The sequence below is a fragment of the Mirounga leonina genome, unplaced genomic scaffold (genome assembly GCF_011800145.1).
Source record: "Mirounga leonina isolate KUSES-001 unplaced genomic scaffold, KU_Mleo_1.0 Mir_91, whole genome shotgun sequence".
Taxonomy (NCBI): Eukaryota; Metazoa; Chordata; class Mammalia; order Carnivora; family Phocidae; genus Mirounga; species Mirounga leonina.
Window position 1 is genome coordinate 42,862,535 of NW_023270839.1, and position 22,006 is coordinate 42,884,540.

The following is a 22,006-nucleotide window of genomic DNA, read 5'->3' on the forward strand; positions in this document are numbered from 1 at the left end:
AGGATAGAGTTTCCATATGTGACTGAAGTTAAATTGTTATTAGCATAGAATAGACTGTTATATTTTATATAAGATGTTTTATTTAAGCTTTATGGTAACCACAAAACAAAAACTTACAGCAGATTCATAAACAATAAAGAGAAGGGTATAACAGACATACAGAATATGCCATCCAATGGCAGCAGAATACACATTCTTCTCAAGTGCACATGGAACATTCTCAAGGATAGATCATAGGATAGTTCACAAAACAAGTTGAGCACATATAAGAAGACTGAAATCATACCAAGTATCACTTCTCCCACAATTATATAAAATAGAAATCAATAATAGGAGGAAAGCTAGAAACTCCATAAATATGTAGAAATTGAACAACACACTCCTAAAAAACCAATGGGTAAAAGGAGAAATAAAAAGGGAAATAAAAAGATATCTTGAAACAAATGAAAATGGAAACAACATATCAAGACCTATGACATACAGCAAAAACAATTCTTAGAGGGAAGTTTATTGCAATAAATGCCCACATAAAGAAAAAAGAAAGTGCTTAAATAGATAACGTAACTTTACACCTCAAGGAATTAGAGAGAGAAGAATGAACTGAGCCCAAAGAAAGCAGAGGGAAGGAAATAACAAAGATCAGAGCAGAAATAAATGAAATAGACACTGAAAAAACAGTAGAACAGATCAACAAAACTCAGAGTTGTTTTTTTAAAAACATAATCAAAATTGACAAAACTTTAGCTAGACTATGAAAAAAAAGAGAAGACTCAAATAAATAAAATTAGAAATGACAGAGGAGAAAGGACAATTGACACCACAGAAATATAAAGGATCGTGAGAATAGTATGAACCAAGACACCAACATATTGGAGGCAGGAGAAATGGATAAATTCCAGGAGGCATACAACCTATCAAGACTGAATTGTGAAGAGAGAGAAAATCAGAACAGACCAGTCACAAGTTAGGAGACTGAATCAGTAATCAAAAATTTCCCAGTAAGAAAAGCCCAGGACCAGATGGTCTCCCTGGTAAATTCTGCCAAACATTTAAAGAATTAACACCAAATCTTCTCAGACTCATCCAAAAAATAGAAGAGAGAACACTCCCAAACTCATTTTACCAGGACAGCATCACCCTGATACCAAGGCCAGATAAAGACACCATGAGAAGAGAAAACTATAGGAGGATAACTATCATGAATATAGAAACAAAAATTCTCCAAAAAATGCTAGCAAACCACATTGAATACCACATTAAAAGGATCATACACCATGATCCAGTGGTGCAATAAGTCAGACAGAAAAAGACAAATACTGTTATTTAATATCTGATATACAGTTATACTGATATCACTCACATGTGGAATCTAAAAAAGTCAAACTCATAGCAACAGAGTAGAATAGTAGTTGCCAGGGGCTGGGCGTGGGGGAATGGGCAGATGTTGGTCAAAGGGTCAAGCTTCCAGTTATCAAATGAATACATTCTGGGGATCTAATGCAAAGCATGGTGATTATAATTAATAATGATGTATTATATACTTGAGAGTTGCTGAAAGAGTAGCTTTTACATGTCCTCACCCCAAAAAAGCAATGGTCCTTATGTGAGGTGATGGAGGTGTTAACTAACACTACTGTGGTAAACGTTTCACAATCCATAAGTGTATCAAATCAACACATTGTACCCCTTAAACTTACATAATGTTATATGTCAATTACATCTCAATAAAGCTAGGGAAATGTTGACTGGAAAGATTTATTGAAAGTGGTCATATAAGGGGCGCCTGGGTGATGCAGTGGGTTAAGCAACGGACTTATGGTTTCTGCTCAGGTAATGATCTCAGGGACATGAGATCGAGCCCCGTGTGGGGCTCTGCGCTCAGCGGAGAGTCTGCTTGAGGATTCCTTTTTTTTAAAGATTTTATTTATTCATTCATCTGAGACACAGAGATACAGAGAGAGAGAGAGAGAGAGCATGAGCAGGGAGAGAGGGAGAAGCAGGCTCCTCACTGAGCCAGGAGCCCGACGTGGGGCTCGATCCCAGGACCCTGGGATCATGACCTGAGCCAAAGGCAGATGCTTAACCACCTGAGCCAACCAGGCATCCCTGCTTGAGGAATCTTTTTCTCCCTCCCCTCTGTCTCTCCTCCAACTCCCTAAAATAAATGAATCTGAAAAAAAGTGGTTGTATAAGGGGGAAAGGGAATCGAAGAGGAGCTGAAAAAGTACAAAAATGAAACAAAAGAGGGGCTTTGCAAGAACAATGTGAAGAGTGTGCCATGAATTGAGAAGAGGAATTATCTCAATTTTGTGTAGTTGAGGTCTAAAAAAATTTTTTAAATGTAATGTAATGTAAGGTGGCCCAACCAGGCCTAAGAGATCTTACTGAGGTAAAATTCCTAGTATATAAGGTTCTACTAGTTTCCTTACATTGTATTTTTTTATAAGAGTCATAGTCTTGTGGAAGGGAAATTTTGATTCTCTTAAAATACCTCTCATATCTCCTTATTGGAATGTGTTTTAACAGAACACAAATCTCTTTCATTTCTCAAATGGACATATTTAAAATGCAAATAACCTTAAAAGAGGTAGCCTACAAATTAAATTTACAACAAGGAGTAAATGATTTATATTAGATTTCCTTGTTAAGCACGTGTTTAGTGGGAGGCTAAAGAAACAGGATTTTAAGTTTCTTGATCAGGTCTGGGCATGGAGAAATGGAAAAAAAGGAGCACAGACAGGTGCATTTAAGTACCAAAGACAGATTGGATCCCTCATAATTTTGATTAGAATTCATGCTCATAACAAATTTTATTTTGGGGTTGAAACAAGAAAGCATTCACGTTGCATTTATGACAATTTAGTTTTCTTGAGTTCAAGGTTCACCATAGAGAAATTCCCACCTGCTTAATTTTCACTGTGGTTAACAACTAAATAAATATTACTTTACTATCTAAAACTATGTATATATAGAATAGACATACATATTATGTGATAGTCTATTCAAAATGCAAAGGGATGATAAACATACAGTTGAGAATAATGGTTACCTGGTGTGGGAGAAGGAGGAGGCAAATAGGAGAAGAGCTTATAGGTAGCTAGAAGTTACTGGTAAAATTCTCATTGCTACATGAAGGAGTGAATAAATACAATAAAAAGGCCATGAATAGACTGATGGTATGTGTCATATTAACTAAGCATTATCACTAATCAAATTCTGTACATCTGAAATTCAATAGAAAAAGGGAAAAAATGAATTTAGGGCTCAGTGATGTAGGTGAGATCTGAGGACTAAGATCTGTTGGCCGCATCTACAGATGGACGCCATTGCTTTCTAGTAGAGGGGGCAGCGTTTGTGATGTTGGAGACATGTCCTTCAGCAGCTTTCCTGGACTCATGAGTCAGGCCAGGGCTATTCTGATAGGTGATCTGATTTTGCTGTGTCTCCTGAAAGGAGTAAACTGAGGCAGTTCTGCATCTATCCTGACTGAGAGAGCCCTTGAGACTGGGTCATCGGGAGTCTGCTCGATAACTGGGTGGGCTGGAGCCCCATAAACTGTCAGCCCCTTGGAGACCATCACAGGGGTGCAGCTGGGAGGAGGTTAACAGTAGATCTTAAATGTTCTCACCATGAAAAAGAAATGGGCCTCCCCTATGGGTGGCCTTAGCAGGGAAGGAGGTACAATGCAGGCTATAATAACAGAAGCTGGTGAAGTCCATAAGGGCAGTCGTCTCATGCAGAACCTTCCTGGAGGCGATTGTTACACAGGAGAATCCCAGAGCGCTGGACAGGAAGGGGCCCATCTGCGTGTCAGGGGCCTTCCCTGGGAGCCTACCACTCCTCAATGTGGCTGGTGCTGTGGAGGGAGGGACGGCCGAGCCCACAGCTTCCCGTTTTGTGGGTGGCAGAGGCAGTGAGTTGTGGCTTCTCCGCTGAGGGGTCTGGTGGCAGGTCAGGAACTTTCAACCATTCACCAGGAGAGCCCCCTCCAACCTGAGCCTGGCACGGGACCCCCTGTGATCTGCCACCAAGCCTCAGTCTAGTGTGGGGGCTACTGCTTGGGCCTTTGGTGAATTCAACTCTGTCCACTGACCTCCTGTGTTCTCGTCTATTTTTTTTTATGTATTTAAATGTTTTTATGTAAATTTTTTTTTTCTAAGATTTTATTTATTTATTTGAGACAGAGAGAATGAGAGAGAGAGAGAGAGAGCACATGAGAGGGGGGAGGGTCAGAGGGAGAAGCAGGCTCTCTGCCGAGCAGAGATCCCAATGCGGGACTCGATCCAGGGACTCCAGGATCATGACCTGAGCCGAAGGCAGTCGCTTAACCAACTGAGCCACCCAGGCGCCCCTGTTTTTATGTAAATTAAATGTTTATGTATTTAAATGTTTTTTATGTATTTAAATGTTTTTATGTATTTAAATGTATTTAAATACAATGACATATTCTAGAATTCAAAAGTAAGAAGAAGTTATATACAGGGAAAACTCCTTGCCTTCCAACCTTCGGTGAGTCCTTCTCTCCAGAGGCCACCTTGTACTATCTCTATTATACATAGATGTGTGTGTGTCACTCTGCAAGCACGTCTTCCTCTTTCTACCCTTTGCACACCAATAAAGGATACCACATACATGGGCTTGTACTTTTTTCACCTAATTTATCCTGAAGATGTCTTCATATTAGTACATTAGGAGCTTTGCTCTTACTTTTAACCACTGCATGATTTTCCACTGCATGCATGTATCATAACTTGTTCAACCAGCCACCTATTGATGGATATTTAGATGTTTTCCCATCTTCTGATAACTCAATGCTACACAGAATAACCTGGTACAATGTAATTCCCACGTGTGAGAATAGCTGTAGGATTGGTTCTGAGAAGAAAGTCCTAGGTCAAAGGTATATTCACAGCTTTGATAGATATTGCCAAATTTCCTACCACAAATGTATCAATTTTCAGTTCCACAAGGACTGGGTGAGAGGTCTTATAGTCTTGAATCTTTGCCATCCTTGTGTATTATCAATCTTCTGGATTTCTGCTAGCCTCTTAGATTAAAAATGATATCTTGGTGGGCTTTCCATTTGTTTTTCCTTAATAAGAGTGAAGGTGAGCATGTTGTCATATGTCCAAGATGCATTTTTCTCTCTTTTCAGTAAACTGTTCATTCAAATGCTTTACCCATTTTTCTATTGAGTTATCTGTCTTCTTAGTGATTTGTATGTCCCGTAGGATGCACTTTGATGTACCCATTTTTAAAAATATCAACTTTATTGAGGTATTATGTACATATAATAAACTGTATCTTATTTATACATTTTTGCTCAAAAAAATAAAACATCAAAAAATTTGTTCAGAAAATATGGCACACTGACACTAAAAAGAAGAGTGCCAAGAGGTTTTCCCAAGCCCATGAGTGCAATTTAATCAAGGACTGCTATGTACCATCCCTGCTTTGTCTTCCTCTGGTCCACCTTCCACTCATTTGTGGAGTTTGTGACCCCAAAGCATCATGGGATGTTGGAGCTGGAAGAAGCCCGTTGCAGGCTAAGGAGTCTAGTTGACCAGCTCAGCATCATGTAGGAGAGAGAATGCTGTGTTAAAAGGCAAAGGACACCTGGGCATCCTCGTCTCAGTGCATCCAGTATCCAGCTGCCTGGCCAAGACTTTTAGCTTTTTTGAGACTCAAGTTCCACAACTATGACTGAGGGGTACATAATACATACTTGGTCTACCTCTAGGATTGTTATGGGGATGAAATGAGACAGAGGGTGTGAAAGGTATTAGTAAAGTCAAAAGACAATGAAAATATAAGGGATTATTATTAAACAGATAAGAAAAATAAAATGCAGTCATAGAAAAGTCCCCTCTACCCAAGATCATCTTCTTTTTGATTTGGTGACAGCAATTCAAAGAGCTCTGTATCTCACTCACCAAACTCTATAGAGCTTACCCCCTGGCAAAGCACTGTGTTCAGGACACAAACACTAAAAGACATAGTTATCCCTGCTCTAAAGCAACTCATCATCTAGTGGGGTAATATACTTCCTTTTCAAAAATAAAGCAGACTCTTGGATATGGTACAATGAAAGTTTGTGTACTTTTATGTATGTATGTTAGGTTCTACACAGAGTTTACAGAAAAGTAATTTAATTCATTTTAACTTTGTGTTTATAAGATGCATTCACAGATTTGAATATAGCACATTTTATAATTTGTTGTACTACAATTTTTTTTACCTATTCTACTAGTGATGGGTATCTGCTTGTTTCTTTTTCTTTTTTTTTTTTTTTTTAAGATTTTTATTTTATTTATTTGACAGAGAGAGAGACAGACAGCTAGAGAGGGAACACAAGCAGGGGGAGTGGGAGAGGGAGAAGCAGGCTTCCCGTGGAGCAGAGAGCCCGATGCGGGGCTCGATCCCAGGACCCTGGGATCATGACCTGAGCTGAAGGCAGACACTTAACAACTGAGCCACCCAGGCGCCCCATCTGGTTGTTTCTAGTATGGGGCAATTGTGAACAATGCTGCTGAGAAGATCCTTATATGTGTCTCCAGGGGCACGTGTACATGAGTTGCTGTGGGGCTGGACCAGTCCAGTCATTGGTTATGGGTAACTTCAAGTTTGCCAGACAGTGTTAAACTGGGTTTTGAAGTGGTCGCTCCAATTCTCCTTCCCCCTAACAATGTAGAAGTCTTCTCCAATTGATGTTGACAGATACTAAAATGTTTGCCACTCTGACCAGAGTTTGTGGTATCTTATTGTGGTTTTACTTTGCATTTTCCTGATGTGGAAACTTTCTATATGTTTATTGGCCTTTTGGATTTCTTCTTTTACAAAATGCTTCCTCAAGACTTTGCCCATCTCTCCACTAAGTTTTCCTTTTCTTGCTGATTTGGATTGAGGATTACTTAAGAATTCTGGAACTCTAAGTGGACAGATACCTTGGAATCCTAGTACGATACAATGGGATCCAATATGATCCAGTGGGAAGAAGTTATAGTTTTGACATCTCTGAAGCCTTCAGCTATTCTTCTCTCAATATGTCACTGGGAAAAATGGACTTTTCATTATGTTTTTATTATTGATTTTCATTTTAATTGCATTATAGCCAATCCTCTGAAATTGTGGAGATTTGATTTATGAACTATTGTATAGTCAGTTTTGGTAAATATTCCAAGTGTGATGTGAAGAATGTACATTTTTCAGAGAGTTGCTGCAGGTCTATGCACGTGCATTATGTCAAGTGTTTTATTCATGCTGTTCAAATCTGTATTCCTTATTGATTTTTTGTCTGCTTGTCCTATTCATTACCGAGATGAGTGTATTAGAATATTTCATTGTAATTATAGATTTGTCTATTTATCCTTATAATTCTGTCCGCTTGGGCTTTACATATACCACAAGACCATTTTTGTCCACTTTTGCTGTACATATTACAAGTCCACGTTATGAACCCAGTTTGCCATCACAGGCTATAGGAAGCCCCAGTCACTGCCTGATGATGTGCCTCTAGCCCAGGCATCATGAAGCATCTCCTTTCACCTCCCTTTGTAACTCTGCTTCTCTCCCTTTATAAAAAGAGGGCATCTCATTCACCCATTTCACTTCCCATAGTGCTTCTTTGCCCCTGGAGCACCAAAGGGTACTCTGAAATGTTAATTATTAATATTAATCAAGACACCCTCAATAGAAGGCAAGGCTTTACGTTTATCATTGGTTAGGCATATGTGTATTGAGAGCATAGCATAACATTAGATAATTATGGGATTTTGGGGGCATATAACCCAAGAACATTGAAAAAGTTGAATGACATTACATAACAAAATTCCTTCCATTTCTACCCACTGATATATGTAAACATGCTTTCCAGTTATTTACATATATAGAAGTGGAAACAGAAATAGAATTTATGCTGAATCCTGTCTCATTTGAACAATCAGTAGTATCTATCACAGATATATGAAGAAACTGAAAAACAAAAGCCCCAGCCATTTCATTAGGAAATACATAACAATTTAATATAAATATATTTAATGTAATTCAAAATTTTATGTTTAATAAATATAAAAAATTAAGGGTGCCTGGGTGGCTCAATTAGGGTGCCTGGGTGGCTCAGATGGTTAAGTGTCTGCCTTCGGCTCGGGTCAGGATCTCAGGGTCCTGGGATCAAGCCCTGTGTCAGGCTCTCTGCTCAGCAGGGAGTCTGCTTCTCCCTCCCCCTCTTTGTTCTCTCTCAAGTAAATAAAATCTTAAAAAAATGTATAATTATGATTTAGTTAATTTTATACCAATAATAATCGCAATGATAACAACTAGGATGTTTTTTTTAACAATTAGACCTTCATGGTCTCATGAAATTAAAAAATGAAAATCAACTTTCCCGTATTTTAGTTGCAGATAAAGATGATAGGGTGATCAATAAAAACCTTTGAAATATAAAGATATATTTTCATGTAAAGATATATATTTTTATGTAAAAGTCAAGGAGAAAAAAGAATGATGTAAAATGCCTGTTAAAGATGAGTTAGTTCATGTGCATTTTAATTTTAATTTTTTTTTTAAAGAGAGAGAGTGAGCAAGAGCCAGCGGGGGTGGGGAGGAGCAGAGGGAGAGGGAGAGAGAATCTTGAGCAGAGGAGCCCAACGCCTGGCTCAATCCCACAACCCTGAGATCATGACCTGAGCTGAAACCAAGAGTTGGACCCTTAGCCAACTGAGCCACCCAGGTGCCCGTTCATGTACATTTTAAACAGACAGCAATGGGAATCAAATTGTTTAGTATTTATTTTCCATTGTGTACATTTAAAAGAATGAAGTGAACCTTTTTAAAAAAAATGTAAATTCCTGTGATATGCAAGAAATAACATGATAAAACATTTTGAGGTCAACTTTTAAAAAGTGTAAAATTCTTCTAGGGTATACATGAGCAGAACACAGTGAAGACCCCGCACCTTCTGCTGTGGGCATTCAAACCCTGCTGGACCCTTGAGGAACTGTGGATTTCCTGGGAAAACATTCCTCCCTTGGTAAAAGGGCTTCATTATCTTTGTGCATTTGCCACCTGGGAATTCTCCTAATACTCATCTTTATATCTAATCTAGGTGAAGGTATGCTTAAGGGCTTGATTATCCACCTAGGAAAGAAGCGGTGGCACCCAGCCGCGAGTGCACAGAGCTGGAAGTATTCTCAGGGAAATGGAATGGTGGGCAGCCCTCCCTTGTAGAGCTAATATCTGATTGCCCACCTTACTCCTGCTGGAAAGAATAAGAAAGGAGGGAAAGATGGACAGACAGACATACTTATGAAATGCCTACTGTGTTCAGATATATTGCGGGCTGCTTCCCTGCACGTTGTTTGATTTCTAGAACAATCCATCCTACAGATGAGGACATGGAACCTCAGGAAGACAACTTGCCAAGTTTGTACAGCCTGTCAGTAGTGTAATTGGGACTTGATCCCAGGTCTGCCTGACATTGCCACATGCATGGCTTCAGAATTAGAAGAGGCATATGCCCCCTTGGGGAAATTACTTAACTTTCCTGAGCTCAATCTTCCTCATTGGTAAAACGGGACAGTAATAACTCTTTTGCAGGACGGTATTCACAATCGAGGGAATTAATATGTGGACATACTCAAATCCTTTACATAGGGCCTGGCCCACAAAAGGCCCTAAAGATATGATTTTAAAAAGTGTAAAATTCTTTTAGGGTATACATGAGCACAACACAGTGAAGACCCCTCACCTTCTGCTGTGGGCATTCAAACCCTGCTGGACCCTTGAGGAACTGTGGATTTCCTGGGAAAACATTCCTCCCTTGCTAAAAGGGTTTCACTCTCTTTGTGCATTTACAAAATTTACAAAATAGTTGACTATTCTGGCACAAAGTTGGGTATTCTGGCACAATCCTTCTGCCAGCAAAGTGATGGCTAATATTTGGGACACAAACCCTTGTGAGTAGAGCTATCACTTACAGGTGACAAACTGAGTGACTTGCCTTAAGCCTGGAGCCCGAGCAGCTAACACTGAAGGCTGGACTTTGACTTGGGGGGTAGTCAAAGGAAAGATGGTTGCTGCCTTTCAGACCTGTCCTTAGAGCTCTGAGGCTAGTGTTTGTCCATTGCAACCCTCCCCCGCCCTCACCAAGTGTTTCCCACCATCCACATGTTGAAACAATGCAGCCCACAGAGCCCATTCAATGTTCTGTAATAGAGGATTAAAACCTCAGTGTTGTCTCACCCACAAGAGACATCTGCCTCCGCTGTTTGCATCCAGTTTTTTTAGATTACAAAGTAGGTTCAGCCCAAGGCCCATCTTCAGCCTCGCTGCAGGGGGTAAGCTCGAACAAAAAATGGCAAACAGAAAAGATCTGTTTAGATATTCTGGACTGAAGCAAATCTCACTTGGAGAGAATGAGGGACTATTCATTATTTTTTATTTTTGAATCACTATTCACATAACCATTATGAATTTTGATGCATTTGTTATTCGAAGTACTTATGTGTGTGTGTGCATGTCCTACAAAAGCAAAACATGAAAAACAGCCCTCTGTGTCCAAATTTTTCACACAAGAGATGAACTTATCAAGTGGGGAGTCCTTAGGTAGCTGGATGTTCCTGGAGCCATCGGTGTTGTTTGGTGCCTCCTGGCGGCCTGTTGGAGAGGTTACTGGCACTGGCCAATCAGTTTCTCAACCCTGCCTACGTGGTAAGAATCAACATGAGATGCCAATGTAAAAGGTCTGTGGGACTTGCAGTTTCCAGTTCTGTATGTAAGCAGCTTGGAAGCCATCACACTGAACTAAACAACAAGGAAAAAGCTGAACAGACCAAAAAACCAACCCCTTTCTAGGATCCCTAAGAGAGGTGAGGACAGGGCAAACCACTGCCCCCGAGATCAGAAACTGACAGGTGAATACAGAGATAAAAACTTCATGGAGCAGAGACTCATGTGCCGAAAGTGCTGGGAGAACCAGTGCCAGGTAGGAAAACCTGAGCTGTGTAATGGATGAATTGCTGGAAGTTCAGCATAGACAACTCAGAATTTAAAACCCCAGGGGAACCCAAGTCAGAGGGGTGCCCCTACAATAGTGCGGGATTTACCTCCATGAGCCTGACCAGATTTCCACAGTAAACATCAGAGAAAAATCCTCTTGCGCTTCTGGCAGGGGTAGAGGGAAAAGGAGGCATTTTGAAATATGCCAGAGCACTCTGTTCTTAACACCTGCCCTCAGGAGAAACTAGTTAAGCAGAACCTAACCTGCTGGAATAGTATCAGAGCCTAACTGACCTGGGGGATGGGAAACACCCCACTCTAGCCAGCTCTGGCTTTCCATGCAGGAGAGCAGAAATACCCAAGTCCAAACCATTCCAGCCATCCTCTCCTACCTGCGGTGGGGGAAGGGAATGAAAACACATGTAAAGTTCATAGCCTAGAGACATAGGCTCACTAAAAATTGAGACCTAACTGCAGGACCATAGACTGCTTCCCCTGCCTCACACCTCACCACCGTATTACTAAAGGCTCATTTACAACAGTTCCTTTTATCTGATACTCTATGTCTAACTACCAAGAAAAAATTACAAAGCATACCAAAAGGCAAAAATTTGAGGAAACAGAGCAAGCATCAGAGCCAGACATGACAGGGATGTTGGAATCATCAGATTGGCAATTCAAAACAACTATGATTAAAATGCTAAGGGATCTAATGGATAAAGTAGACAGCATGCAAGAACATATGGGCAATGTAAGCAGAGAGACAGAAATCCTAAGAAAGAACCAAAAAGAAACGCTAGGGATGCACAAAAAACCCACTATATAGAAATGAAGAATGCCTCTGATGGGCTTAACAGACTGGACATATCTGAGGCAAGGATCTCTGAGCTTGAGAATATCTCAGTAGAAACCTCCCAACTGAAGAGCAAAGAGAATAAAGACAGGAAAAATAGAACAGAATAGCCAAGGATTGTGGGGTAACTACAAAAAGAGTAACACACATGTAATGGGAACACCAGAGGAGAGGAAGGGGGGAAGGAAACAGAAGAAATATTTGAAACAATAATGACCAAGGATTTTCCCCAAATTAATGTCAGAAACCAAACCACAGATCCAAGAAGCTCAGAGAACACCAAGCAGGATAAATGAAGAAGGACGGAGGAGAAGAAGGAGGAGGAAGAAGAGGAGGAGGAGGAGGAGAAGAAAAAGAGGAGGAGGAGGAGGAAGAGGAGGAGGAGGAAGAAAAACCCTATACCTAGCCACATCATTTTCAAATTACAGAAAATCAAAGATAAAGAAAAAATCTTGAGAGAAGCTAGGGGAAAAAAGGTAAAAATTACACCCAACTTCTCTTCAGAAAACTTGCAAGCAAGAAGAGAATGGGATGAAATATTTAAAGTGTTGAGAGAAGAAAACCACCGACCTAGAATTCTGTTTCAGAATTCTGAAATCATGCTTCAGAAAAGAAGAAGAAATAAAGGCTTTCTCAGACAAAAATTGAGGGAATTTGTTGCCAGTAGACCTACCTGGCAAGAAATATTTATTTTTTAATTTTTAAGATAATTTTAACAGATTTATTTATTTATTTGAGAGAGAGAGAGCACGTGCACATGCGCGCACAAGTGAGCACTGGAGGAGGGGCAGAGGGAGAGAAGGCTGACTTCCCGCTGAGCGCAGCGCGGTGACCCGCATGGGGCTCCATCCCACAACCCTGAGCTCATGACCTGAGCCTAAATCAAGAGTCAGATGCTTAACCTACTGAACCACCCAGGTGCCCCTAAGAAATGTTTAAAAAGTTATTTGGAGAGAATGAAAGTAATATAGGTCAGAAAGTTGGATCTACATTAAGAAAAGTCCGTCGAAGTATTATGGACCTTGAGAGCTTGTTTGGAGGTTCCAGCAGGGGAGCGCAGCTACTCGTATACCCTTGACCGAAGAACGGTCCTCCTCTATCGGGGAAGGTCGTCCTCTTCGACGGATCGCGCAGCTTCGGGAGGGACGCACATGGAGCGGTGAGGGAGGAAGGGGACACCCGCCTAGCCAGCCGGATCAGCCGAATCAACCCTGGCGATCAATGGGGTGACAGATGTCGCAGCCAGATCGCCCTCACATCCCGTCGAAGTATTATGTAAAGGCAAAATGCTTTTGTTGTTCTTATTCTTAATTGATCCAACAGATAACAGTTTGTTCAAAATAATAATAACAATAATGTATTCGCTTATGAATGCTCATGTATATTAGATATGTACATATATGTGTGCTTATATAGAAGTGAAATGGTATATGGGGGCTCTCTGTACCATCCTCTAAAGTTTGCTGCAAACCTAAAACTGCCTCCACAAAAGACTTTTAAAAAAAGTCTATGGTAGGGATGGACATTAATATTGTTAAAAAACACCACAAAACTTCACAGGTTATTTTCAAGTGCAGCTAGGGTTGAGAACCACTGTGCTAAGGGGATTTCACGTAGAATGACTAACTGATGGACTTGTTTGATGGATTCACTTCACAGAATATTACTGAGCTCCTATTAGATGCTAAGCACGTGATAAGAGATAATGAGGGAAAAAAGGGCCAGTCTCCTATCCTCATGTATATGACAGCTATTAATAAAATAAGTACACAATTCTCTAGTAGTTATTACAGCTAAGAACAGGCAACCTGAGCTCATCTAGGGGTTAGCAAAGACTTACCTGAGGAATTGACTTTTGAAGTGAGATCTGAAGAGTTATTGGAGTTAACTAGGTCAGGGTGATGCACCCAACTGCCCGACTAACTGCAAATGGCCCCTGTAGTTGGAGGTAGGCCTTCCTAGATCTGACCCTGGTCTCCTCTCTAAGTGGTGGATAAGCATATCCTTGGATGACCAAAGATGATTACTTACTCATTTCATTGAGAAAACATTAAAAGTAGGAAAGTGTTGAGTCCAGGGACAAAGGGCTGTGAGTGAAGAAGTTAGGGGAGGAAGACAAGAGGGAACATGGAAAAGCAAAGAAATGAAACTTTTTAAAAAGGGGCCATATTTTATCAAGCTGATTGGCAAAGGTGGATAATACACAGTGCTGTTGAGAATGGAAATTCTTCTCTCTGATCCAGCAAATTCACTCATAGGAAGTTACCCTGGAGAACTGTGGGCATAGGTATGTGGAGAGTGAGAGTCCAGCAGAGAAAGAAAGCATGGCTGCCCTTAAACAATAGGATCCTAGCCCCTCTGGAGGAGAGGTTTCTTTTTGAGAGAGGAAGAATAAGTATTGTGTGGGAGGTTGTCAGTGGCTGAATTACCATTGATCACCCCAGGTGGGATTAAGTAAAAGCAGGTTCATGTGTAGAAAAATTTCAATATCACAACCTCTCCCATCCTTTTAATTCAGCTGAATTCAACATTCTTACCAAGTACCTGCTGATCCAAGGCTTTGGTGGGGATGAAAAACTGTAGTATAATGAGAATGGGTAACACCTTCCACCCTGCTCCCAGGCAGTGCTATCTAGAAGGGAAGGCTGACACGTTACAAGTTCAAATACAGTGATTATAATGAACTAAATATCATATTATAGGTATAAGAATGTGTGTTTAAAAGTGTTATGAAAAGAAAGAAAAAGCACAATAAATTGCAATTGGAGAAATGTGTGAAGAAGTTTCCCCGAAGACATGTCATTTGAACAAATTTTAAATAATTAATTAATTTTCTTAGATTTGGCATAGGGGTGGGGAAGGGAGGCCCTTCTGCTTCAGAAAAGAATTGCACAAGGCTTTATTTATTTGATGTCTTTACTGAGCACACATTGAGCATGTTGCTAGGTGCTGGGTAGGACACAGAAGTATGAGAACTTTGGGGCACTTGGGTGGTTCAGCTGGTTGAGCGACTGCCTTTGGCTCAGGTCATGATCTTGGAGTCCCACGATGGAGTCCTGCATTGGGCTCCCTGCTCAGTGGGGAGTCTGCTTCCCCCTCTGGCCCTACCCCCTCTCGTGCACTCTCTCGCTCACTCTCTCTCAAATAAATAAATAAAATCTTTAAAAAAGGAAAAGAAGCATGAGAACTTTCCACTATGAAAACAAGACAAAACACATCACAAGAATAAAAAGTATGATGTCAATATTATCAGCAGGATCCAGAGATGGGGCAGAACCATTGCCCAAAACATTTGCAGCGCGGCGGAAAGAAGCCTACTAGGGGCCAAGGGAGAGATGAGAGGTACATTCTTACCACCCCCTTTCCTCAGTCTTCCAGATTAAAAAGTATTATTATTTCTTTTTCTTTTTTTTAAAAAAAATATTTTATTTATTTATTTGACAGAGAGAGACACAGCGAGAGAGGGAACACAAGCAGGGGGAGTGGCAGAAGGAGAGCAGGCTTCCCATGGAGCAGGGAGCCCGATGCAGGGCTCGATCCCAGGACCCTGGGATCATGACCTGAGCCGAAGGCAGATGCTCAACCGACTGAGCCACCCAGGCACCCCAAAGTATTATTATTTCTTAATGCTATATGAACCATACCTGAAAAAGCTTTGGCAAAAAATTCAGGCATAAAGAGTAAAAGAAAATCAAAGCCTCTCTTTACCACTTCCAACTCCCCTCCGACCCCATCTCTCTCCCCAGATAGAACTACTATTGCCAGTTTGGTGCGGATTCTCCCAGAACTTTATCTATGCCTTTATGTACAAATAGGTACATACACAAATATATAGTTGGTTTTTTGTGGATTTTTTTCTTTTTTTGTCTCTGTGTTTTATATAAATGATTCTGCACATTTCTTCAACTCTTATTTTTCACTTCAAGATATTTAGGGAACTTCACAGGTCAGTCTCTTTAGATACACCTCATCATTTTAAACTAGTATTCCATGGTATGGTGCATCTTAGTTACTTAACTATTCCCATCTGATCAACCATCAAATGGGCAACCTCCATTAAGGTTCTACCTAATTTTTACAACAACAACAAACCTCAGTCTAGGTTTAGTCAATGGAGCACTGTCTTGAGCCATCACTGTAGAGTCATAACCCCACCACTGATTCTAAGATCTGAATCAATGAACAGATCTAGGATGGAAGGGAAGCTGGGGACCCTTGAAGAAGAACCCAGCAATGGCACTACAAGGGTGAACTAAGAATCCTATTCTAAGCCTTCCCCAGAGATTAGTGGTCTTTGACTAAGTAACTATACACTGAGAGAAGAGAAATACCAAGAGCTCAACAGCCACGGTGGTCTGTCAGTGAGGGTCAGTGAGGGTCAGCCTCATGCACCGGCGCCAGGGAATCAATGGTGAATAGATATGAATCAATCTCATAGAGGCTCATTAGCACATGAATTTTAAGGATGTTCAAAGATGTTTGGGGTGGGGAAGGGAAGACTAGATAGATCTATTTGCATCACTTCAAAGGAAAGAAATGAAGATCAAAACAAAATACCCATTTTACCAGGCTGAGTGGTAAGTTAATACTTTGTTTATGGGATAGAAATCAGTGTTTGCCCTTTGACCCAGCAAACTTACTTTTAGAAATTATCCCATAGAATTGCTCTCACATGTATGTAGAGAGAAAGCAGAGAGTGAGAGAAGCTGGTAAACTTCTGTTTTATTTAAATCATGGAATTAACCTCTGAGGTAAGGTGTTTTGAAGTTATCCAGTAATTACTTTCCAAGTTGAAATTGACACACTTAGAAATTGGCAGTATCTTCACTCTGGATCCCTAGTCCCTGGAGTGAGAGCTATTATGGTGGGAAAACCCAGACCTCCCCCTTTTTACCAAATCAAAGAGTAATACTACATCCCTGGAAGAACTACAGCAATTAGCCCCAATATCAAAACCCTGAAAGATTCAGGAGTGATGACTTTTATCACATCGACAATTTACCTGACAATGTGGCTGATGCACGGTTTAGAAGAACTTGGAGAATGGAATGACAATAACTTTAATTGCATCTGCTTTTATAGATGTTGTCTCTTTTGTAGCCCCTTGATATGTCATTATCAGTTTAGCCAGGGCTTCTTTCTCCATCCCAATAAACAGTGACATCAGAAGCAGTTTGCTTTCACATGGCAGGGACTGTAGAAAACTTTCAACATCTTGCCTCAGGCTTCTATCCCCGGCTCCATGGTTTCGTTTTTTCGGTCTTGTAGTTAGAAACCTTGATCATCTCACCAACCCATAGGACACAGTCCTGGTCCTCTATACTGATGTTATTGTGCTGAGAGGGCCTGATAAAGCAAGAAAGAGCAGGCACCCTGGCTGACTTGGGAAGACACTTGCATGCTGAAGGTGGGAGCTATAGCCCAAGAAAAATCAGGGAATTACCACATCAGTAAAGTTTCTGGGGCCCAGTCATCTGAATTATGTTGGATGCTTGCTCCAGAATGAAAGACAAGTCTCTTTATCTTGTGCCCCACTATGATCCTGACCGACATAAAGTACTTTATAGGACATCTTTGGAGAAGCAAAAGCTTGCCAACTTTGAGTGAGGCCCAGAGAAACAGAACATGTCTCAAGCTATACTAGGCTGCAGTGAAGGTAATCTGTCCCTAGCCTATTTTTTTTCTTTTAACATTTAGTTTTGTTTTTTTTTTTTTTTGGTCAAAATGTCCCTCAGTCATTGTAATCTATGACGTTTAAAAGTCGTTAAAATTTCACATATTAAACCACGTTGGGTAGAGAGAAAAGGCCTTCAGAGATTACTTAAAATAATGAGTTAACAGTGCAAATACTGGGTTGCTTCATGAGAATATTACCATGTGCTTCTATGCCCCCTTCAAAGAACAATTTTAAAACACTCCAGTTTTAACACAAACAGAAGATAAATACCTACGAAGGAAAAAAATTCTGCAGGATTCCATACAGATTTCGAGCCAGGCCGATGATTCACAACAGGGATCCACGAGGCTACAGTCTGTGTCACAGGGGCAGTTATAGTCCTCCCCCGCTTGGTCTCCACAGCAGGCTTCTGAGGTGCAGATGCCATGGGAAGCTTGGAACCTGGGCCGCTCCACCGAGCCCCCTGCCGTCTAGCTCTCAGCCCCCTAGCCTTTCTTTTTATTTTATTTTATTTTATTTTTTTTAAAGATTTTATTTATTTATTCATGAGAGACAGAGAGAGAGACAGAGGCAGAGGGAGAAGCAGGCTCCCCGCGGAGCAGGGAGCCCGATGCGGAACTCGATCCCAGGACCCTGGGATCATGACCTGAGCCGAAGGCAGACGCTTAACCGACTGAGCCACCCAGGCGTCCCACCCCCCTAGCCTTTCTAACCCAGAACATTTCATGGTGTTCTAAGTGTGTGTGGCAGATCAGGCTGTGTGGAGCCCAGAGCAAGCCTCCACATGAGAGGTAGTATGAAGGCTACTATAAACATGGCCTAATAGACATGTTTCCATTACCGCAATTTACTTTTGATAGTACTACATGATTTTTGTTGTTAATATATTTTTTTAAATTTTAATTGTGTAGGGGTGCCTGGCTGGCTCAGGTGGTTAGAGCATGTGACTCTTGATCTTGGGGTCCTGAGTTCAAGCCCCCTGTTGGGGGTAGAGTTTACTTAAAAAAAAAAATGATTTTTGAAATTGTGTAAAATATAGATAACATAAAATTTACCATTTTAAGTGTACAGTTCAGTTCCATTAAGTACATTCATATTGTTGTGCAACCATCACCACCATTCCAGAACTTTTTTCATCTGGCAAAACTGAAACTCCATACCCATTAAAGGATAAGTCAGCCTTCCTTCCTCCACCCAGCCCCTGAAAACCACCATTCTATTTTCTGTATCTCTGAACCTGACTGCTCTAAAGTACCCCATAATTTTAATTTCGTTATTTTTATAGTATCTTTGCTCTCTAGGAAGCCAAATGTTTCCTAGTGCTCTTTACAAAGATTTCCTGGACACTTTTGTATGCTTGATATTCCTGTTGCATTTTTGAGTCCGTTTACCAACTTTCATAAATAAACTCAGATGGGATTTTTGATATTGCACTGAATCACCATTGTTAAGGTGTGACAATTTAGGTTTCAAAAAATATAATTTATTAAAACAAGTTAAGTCTATTTTTAAAAAGTCACAAGACTTTAATGACTTTAAATGGAGAATTTCTTTTATTTTCAATAAATAGTACCATACTCAGGTTAATTTTATTCAGGTGAGAAAAAATTTTGTTTAAGTGCTCAGGATGTTTTCCTTATACCCACCCAGAAGGCTAAGACTCCTTGTGTGAATTTTTTTTTTTAAGATTTCATTTATTTCTTTTAAGAGCGAGAGAGTGCGCGGGGAGAGGGGCAGAGAGAGAGGAAGCAAACTCCCTGATGAGTGTGGAGCTCGACGTAGGGCTCGATTTCATGACCCTGAGATCAGGACCTGAGCTGAAATCAAGTCAGACACTCGACCAGCTGAGCCACCCAGGCTCCTCTTCTGTGTGAAATATTAATGAATAGGCTCATGGGACTTTCTGCTCCTCCAATACACGGTGTTAGTGGAGGAAGGGTAGGGGCTGGACTTTAAAGACTGAAGTTAAAACTTCAGGAGTTCAAAGTAGATTTGTATCAGACAGCCAAGCATTCCTATCTATGTTTTAACCATCTTATACCATAAAAGTATTTGACTATCCCCAAATTCCATCCATCGTATGTCACCTAGCCGCGGGGAGAGATTTGTTGATCTCACAAATGCCGTAATTTAATATGGTGTGTGGAATCTGTGGAGCACAGTAGCCCTAAAGTTATTGTCTCATACTTGCGCTCTCTTTGATGGTAAATACACATCTTCAAGTACACTTTAAAAATTACATCTAAGACCATGCAGCTTATAGTGTGATGTGGGTCCCAGAAGACGATCCATTAAAACCCTACCAACTTATGTATGGATGTGTCCCATTCAGCTCTCCTAACCATAGGCAAACAGCTTATTTCATGTAGTACAAAGACTGGAGAGGGTGACCTAGAAGTCAAAAAATTTACTCCCGGGCGCCTGGGTGGCTCAGTCGTTAAGCATCTGCCTTCAGCTCAGGTCGTGATCCCAGGGTCCTGGGATCCAGCCCCGCGTCGGGCTCCCTGCTCGGCGGGAAGCCTGCTTCTGCCTCTCCCACTCCCCCTGCTTGTGTTCCCTCTCTCGCTGTCTCTCTCTCTGTCAAATAAATAAATAAAATCTTAAAAAAAAATTTACTCCCATTACTGAGAGTAGATGAGGATAAACTGAACACATGGACAGAGTTCCTCCTTAGATTGAGTGGTAGAATTTCCTGTTGGAAATTTCCTGGATTAATAACCAGATCTAAGTCCAATGTATTATAGTTCTGTTTTTAGAAGCATCCTGAGTTCAGTCATTTTGATGATGGTTCTTCTATGTGGCATAGAAAGTTGAAAGAAGGCTTCTCTGGATGGCATTCTAACAGTGTCAAATTGGAATCAACTACTTTGTATGTTGCAGTTTTCAAAAAGTATATGTAACCAACTACATGCCTAACAGTAAAAACATTTTTTTTTTACAACATACATTAGAAAAAACATTCCCCTCTCCTCCTTACTTTATAGAGGGAGCATATGCTTATAGTTTCTTTCTAAGATAATTTTTATCTGAGTTTGATAATTTTACATATATAAAAAAGAAATGGAGTTACGTCCTGGATATAAAGGCTGAGTGGCTTACTCTGTGTTACTTATCGTTACTAAAGACGCGTTGGGCAGTTAGGATGTGCCCCCTGAGGAGATGCTGAGTGAGATACGCAGCACCACACATGAGGTACGCTTGTCTCAGAAAAAAGACTGAACCTGAATCTAACCAACCAGCGGATCCAACAACATGTTAAACAACTTCAAAAATACAATTCGCCTAACGTTATCCTTATGCCAAAGAATACCATCCCTTTTCAGATTATTGGTATACGTGATTGAACTAGTTCCAGAAAGCTAAATAGTTACACACTCACCATAGTGAGCAGGAATTCGTCTTACTGCACTTTGACCAGAATTGCCTGTAATAACCCATTTTAAATTATGTATACTATTTGAATTAGGCAAGATAGTACTCGTTATTGCATTAATTTGAATACAAATGAGGTCACGTGTATTTTTTGCTTATCGATTAGCTGTTTTTTTCTTTTTTTTAGAATTGTGTATTCATATTTTTTGCTCATTGTTCTGTTTGATCCTTTCTGGTGTTCTTGCTTCTACACATGGGGTAGAATCTTTATTTGATAAAGATATTTACCCTTTATCAAATTTGTTGCAATTTTTCCAGCTTCTAGTTACTCTTTTAATGATGTTTATAGTCTCGTGTAATTTTAATGTTACTAAACCTGCTTCCACTTTCCTCTGAGTTTCTAAAATTGCTCTTTAGACTTGGGAAATTATTCCCCAATTAGAGAGATATTCTCCTGATAAATGGAAGCTGATAGATATGCAACTCTACTTTTTCTATTTATGGCTTGATGTTTATATATTTAACTCTTCAATCTACCTAGACATCTTTTGGCACAAAGTATAGGATCAAATTATTTTTTCCCAAATAACAACCCTGTGGCTTGAACACTATATTGAATACGTAATTATTAGTATGTAAAGTTACAATGTTATCAAGACCTGATGTTCCTTCTTTATTGCCGATCTAGAAAGAGCAATTCTGCCAAAACCTGAATTGCTTTGGTCTTGATATATTTTTGCTTAATTTTATTGTTTTCTTTGAGGTAAAAATGGGTGCTCGCTTTTTCTTCCCTTATGCTCCTGATAAACAAAGAAGAGATCGACTCATTTACATTTTATATTAGTGAATGTTTTGCCTATTTCATATTTTGCAAGCTATTATCATTTAATTTTCACTAAGAGCAATACATTTTGATTTCTGTTTACATGCACTATTCTAAAACTAGGAAAGCCAATTTCTTAAATTACTACAAGTGAAATCCTGACTGATTCTAGTTTTAAAATGTACTCCTAAAGAGAAGTTCAAAAATCTTTTAAAAAATCAATTCACAAACAGAGAAAATAAATAACACTCACATGTCTGTTGAGCTAATGAACCATGGAGAAATA